This window comes from Polyodon spathula, chromosome 10 (genome assembly GCF_017654505.1).
Source record: "Polyodon spathula isolate WHYD16114869_AA chromosome 10, ASM1765450v1, whole genome shotgun sequence".
In the NCBI taxonomy this organism is placed as follows: Eukaryota; Metazoa; Chordata; class Actinopteri; order Acipenseriformes; family Polyodontidae; genus Polyodon; species Polyodon spathula.
Genome location: NC_054543.1, coordinates 25,792,507 through 25,798,506, shown reverse-complemented (window position 1 = coordinate 25,798,506; position 6,000 = coordinate 25,792,507).

The following is a 6,000-nucleotide window of genomic DNA, read 5'->3' as shown; positions in this document are numbered from 1 at the left end:
TGAAGCTGACACCCTGGGATCCTTCAAGAAGCTGCTTGATGAGATTTTGAAATCAATAAGCTACTAACAACCAAACAAGCAAGATGGGCCGAATGTTCTCCTCTCGTTTGTAAACTTTCTTATGTTCTTATGTTCTTATATGGTCCTTTGCAAGGTGCCAGTAGTATACCAGAAAATACCACAGTTTTGGTCTTGTCTTTTAATTTCCTTCCTAGCTCTCTGAATTTGTTTTGCAGGCATTTTGGTCTGTCTCTTCCAATGTTGTTTGTACCGGGATGTGGACAACTAATACCGGGTCATCTCCACTTTGTTCTGGGAGCCTGTCCATGTTCTCAGTGATGTGCTTGACCGAGGCTCCCGGAAGGCAGCACACTGTTGTAGTAAGGGGGTCCAAACTGCGAATTGATCTTGTTGTGTTTCTCAAAATAGAGTCCCCAACAATCATGATCTCCCTTCTTTTTGCTGTTTTGTCACCACTGTCAATAGAGTCATGGATGTTGTTCCTTTCATTCTCTTGTTGTTGGTTTTGCTCATCAAAATTTTGAAGTGACTCAAATTTGTAAGTTGTTTTGATTTCTGGTGGTTATGTTTGACAACGTTTCTTTTTTTCCCTGCTTCTGCCTACCTGAACCCAGCTGTTCTGACCTTCTATCTCCCGGGTGGCTTTCAGTCTGTTAGGGGTAAAATAAATATATAAAAATAAACTACTGTGTAATCAGGTACAAAACTATAAAAACAAAAGTAGTTTTTAATTTAAAATGAATTATCATGTTTTCTCTTGCATGTGTCACTCGGTGCAGCATTGAATCCAAGTTGAGCGGCTGCAGCCTAGTGCTTTGCAGTTTTCTCATCGAAATGTTTCTGCCGAAGTGCTGTGGCTAGCTTCAAGATGAAATCTCTCCTTCTGATGTTTTCTCTGGTGCAATCCTTGTACAAAACAAAATAATTTATGGCTTCTAGGTCCAGTAGAGATAACAATAGGCTTGTATATAAAAATAAAATAGCATATTGTAGGTTATATTCAAACAACATGTATTGTAAAAGGCAGTCAAAGTGACTGCTGTGGTGGTTCTAGGTAGAGGTATATGTTGTTCTTTTTTTATATTTGCAATTCTGCCTTTCAAATGCCATCAGGGTATTTATTTCATGTATTTAGGAAATATCAAGAATGGACAACTGGAGATCTTTCTAATGTTAATGCCTACCATATGTGTAAGCTGATTAGCTAATAAAATTGATATTAGAAAATAAAGATTTCAGTAACTATAGCAGTTAACTCTCAGTTGAAAATTTAAGGACTTCTACAGATATAGAAGCAAAGCAAAACTGCGTTACTCATTCAGAGAGGTAAGCTGTAGGAGCAGCTTGTTATGAGGTGTTGAAGCACTGAGACAAGATTTACTGGACAGGCTGATATACCGTATGTTAAAATATTAGTGTCTGTAGATGTATCAGGGGAAGCTTGATTTGTTAATTTATTAAAAACAATAAACTACTGTGGTGGAGTGTACCGCCCCTTTATGTTTATCAGTGTTTTATGTTGTCTGTATTGTGTTAATGTTGGTGTTTATAAACGGTATATAAATATGGGTTACGAGCACAAGTGTTTAAAATGTATATTTGTATTTAGGCACAAGGATTGCACAGCACTCCATGTGCAGGTAAAATAATAAGTGAGCACGGGGAATTGCACTTTTATTAATTCACTTGTAGTTGTACCGCGACTCCAATTGAATGATTGATTAGCAATCGAGTCTCGGTACAGCTGCATAAAAGCTGCATGTTTTCATTCACTCGGGGTTGTGTGTTCATGAGTGGAGAATGGGAGAAAGAAGGAGAGTATATTAACAATTGTTATTTTGTGCTGGAAGCTCCAGCATGGTACTTGTTGGGTTTGTCCATGTTTGTTTTGTCTGTCTGTTCATTTGGCCAACACACCCTTTGTTTTGTGTGTCTTTTGTTTTGTTTAAATCTTTTGTTTATTATTTAATAAAACTCTGGACGCTGTAACATCACAGATTCACCACCCTACCTTTGTTGTTCTTCGTCCTTCTTCTGGTCTGACATCACCCCTGCAAAGCCATCCTGTTCACAACTGCATTTTAAGTGATAGTATGAGCTGCCAAAGCCGAGAAAGACAGGAAATTGTCAGGTAAAACCGTCATGCGCACTTACTTCACCCATGTTCTGACAAGGCTTTCCAGCACACACTGCTTAACTGGTACAGTAGGTGGGGTCACTTCAGACGGCACAGGTAGTCACCACCACTGGGCAGGTGAGTGGGTTTCTGAGGATTTAAAAATTCTCTGAAACAGCCTAGTATGCCTTAGATCAGTGGTTCTCAATTCTAGTCTATGTGTGCTGTTACTTTTTTCCAACTCAATTTCTTTATTGAACACTCAATTAAACTAACAATTGGCCTAATTAAAGCTGTTGAATGATTTGAAAGAGATGGAGATTTCAAGTTATGTATAAAATTGAATAGAACTTGAAATCTCCAACTTTTTATAAGCTGAAGAATAGTTTAAAAATGTGATTAACCAAATTGTTAGTTCAATTGAGTGTTCATTTAAGTAACTGAGAGCTCAGTTGGAACAAAATCCAACAGACACAAAGGGTCCATATGACCAGGGCTGTGAACCACTGCTTTAGAAGTGATCAAAGAGCATTGTTCTTTGTGACTAAAACCATTGACATGTAAAATATAATAAGGACAATTACAATATGAACACATCTCAAGTGAGACAATGTATTTCTTCTGTACTTTTCTTTTTCCAGTATACAGACATTTAACAGTTACCTTTGTTTTAAACCCTATTTGAGCTATTTTTTATTTTGTTGACAAAACTATACTCCTGTTTAATATGCTGGAAAATAAATGTGAGGTATGTGTGGCATAGTAATGAGGTCATTGAAAGGACATAAAATGGTGTCAATCGTGTTTGTTTTCTTGATTTTTAACTGAATCAATTAATGTTTACAGTAGTTTTTTTGTAGGTTTAGCAGAAATGGACACACCTTGAATGTGTTTGTAGGTTGCCACAAAATGGTCATCTTTCTATTGGAAATTACACATAGTTGTGTAATGTTGTTCATAATGAACAGTACACAATTTCACTGGAATACTTACAAAAAATATAGAGATTAAACAGTTATACACTCTGGATCACTCCTCAGCTTGGCTCAGACATAAGTTAACAAGAGAGTTATCAATAAGTTATCAATAGGCAATCTAATGTTCTAACATTTGATCAAAGTGCGCAGGCATATTTTCATAGTTATGAAAAAACTAACAACGCAAAAAGGCACTCCATGTTAACAAGTTCTACCAGCTGTTTTTTAGTTATTTTAGTTATTTCTTGGTCTCTTCTTCTGAACATATGGGCAGTGATCCGCCTACACCCATGACAAAAGGGAACATGAAATGACCCCACCCCGTTTTTTTATTTATTATCATTTTTTATATTTCCTCAATCAAACTTAGAGGTGGTCGAATTTCCCTGCGTGAGGAGCGACGCAAAAGCACTGCACTGTCACCAGCGGGTTTCTTCTGAGCAGTAGATGGCGCCATAGAAGAACTTGAAGATTCCACTACAGGATGTGCCAGAGAAGAAATTGAATCATTGTTCATGTTGCTGTTATTCTGCTCCTTTACTTGCTGTATCGGTCAACTGTATTTGTTGTCCATCTTAGATGTTGCTGAAAATGTTTCCCTTGTTTTCTGAAGATGGCAACGACTGCATCTCAGAGTTTGACCTCTTTCTGTCTCCACCAGGAAAGAATGTGGCGCTACCTGTGTCAGTACCTTTGCTCTTTCTTCCCACCTGTTTTCCCCTTGTACTCTGACGATGTCACTTCCCTGCAAAGACTTAAGGTATCACACTTTTTTGTCATAATACTTCTTGTTCTGTGAAATAAACTTAACCCTTGCCTTGATCTGTTGAGTTCTCATCGCTCTGGGAAGCCTCATCCTTATCTTCCTGTTCATGAGTAGCTCTGCTGGAGACAAGCCACGTTCCAGTGGTGCTGCTCTGTAAGCCAACAGGGCTACATTTGGATCCTGTCCTGTCTCAATGGCTTTCTTGAACATCCTCTTCACAATTTTAACCCCTACTTCTGCCTGCCCATTAGATTGTGGGAAGTGTGTACTTGAAGTGATGTGAGAGAACTCATACCTAGCAAACCTAGCAAACTGTGCTTCCCTGGCTCTCTGAAGTACTTTCTGAAGGTGCTTATCATGTTCCTCCTGTGTTGCACCCCAAATTCTGATGTCATCAAGGTCTTCCAATAGCTGCTGAATCATTTTATGAAAAACCTCTGGTGCAGAAGATATGCCAAATGGCAGGTGCAGGAATCTAAAATGTCCAAAAGGGTTGAGACAACATCGAGCTCTTGTCATCCAGACACACTTGCCAAAATCCTGATGATGCATCAAGTTTAGAAAAGATCTTTGCTCCGGCCATCTCACATATAATTTCACTCTTTGTAGGAATGTGAAAATGTTCTCTTTTTATGTTCTGGTTGAGATCTTAAGGATCCATACATATATGCAAGGCACCATCTTTTTGTCCACAATCACCAGGGAATTCACCCAGTCTGTGGGCCCATCAACCTTGACAATCACCCTCATATCAGTCATCTGATCCAGCTCCATGTTTAACTTCTCTCTAAGTGCAACAGGTAATTTCCTAGTTGCATGTATAACTGGAAATGCATTCTCTCTCAGTTGTATTTTGTGTTTTCCAGGCAGACACCCCACACCTGCATGTCCGTGTATTGCTTCACTATGTCAGAACTGTTGGTTTTAACAATGCATTTGTGTTCTTGTGTTTTGGTAATACTGTAAATTCTCTTAATTAAGCCTAACTGTTCAGAAGTTGCAAGGCCAAGAATCGGCTGGGTGTCCTATGGAATAACAGGGAAATGGACATGTAGTTTATGCCCCTTCCACTCAACCTCAACAAGGCATGTTCCCACTGTTGGGATTTCTTTTCCATTGTATGCGAGCAAAGCAACATTTCTCTTTTTCAATTTTGCTTTCTTTGTCAAGGCGTTGAATTATTTTACAGTAATGATATTTACTTGTGCTCCAGTATCTAGCTTGAAATCAACTAAGGAGTCATTCACTTTCATCACAGTAACCCAGTCCTCCTTGCTGTCATCAATTTTATCAATTGAACTCACAAAGAACTACGCTCCTGGTCGTCACTGCTATCTTCAAGCTCACAACCTGTATTCACAGTATGCACTTTGCACTTCGATCTACACATTGTTGCAAAATGATCCAAACGGCCACAGCTATTACAGAGCTTTCCTTGAGCAGGGCATTTCCCACTAGTGTGCACATAGAAACCACAACTGCCGCATTTTTCCCCTTTTCTCTGGTTTTCTTTTGGTCTGTCATTTTTCACCTTTTCAGTTTTTATTCCTGTATGCTTTCTAACCTCCCTGCTTACTGTGTGCACATCTGTCTCTCTACATTCAAGACTTTTTATATGAAACTGTGCAGTCTCTCCTGCCTACAGCTCTTTCCAAATTTAAGTCAGTCTCACATAATAAACGTTCTCTCACTTTCTTTTCTCGCACTCCCATTACTGTCTGGTCCCTAATCAACGAGTCAGTAATATCCCTGTACTTACATGTCTGGCATTTCAACTTTAAGTCAGTAACAAACTGCTCAATCGATTCCTGTTCTTTCTCCATCCGACTGAAAAACACATACCTCTCACAGGTTTCATTGCATCTAGGAGTGCAGTAATCCTCAAACTTTTGCAACACAGCAGCATAATCATCTTTTTTTTGCTCCATGAGTTTGAAAGTGTTGTAAACTTCCTGTGCTTCTGTCCCAGCAATAGTCTGCAGGAGCGTAATTTTTTGTTTATCTTCCTTCACATTGTGAGCTACTGCTACCAGATACAACTGAAATCTCTCCTTAAAGCGTCTCCAGTTCTCACTAACATTACCACTCAGACATAACTCCGACAGCGGTTCTATCTGATC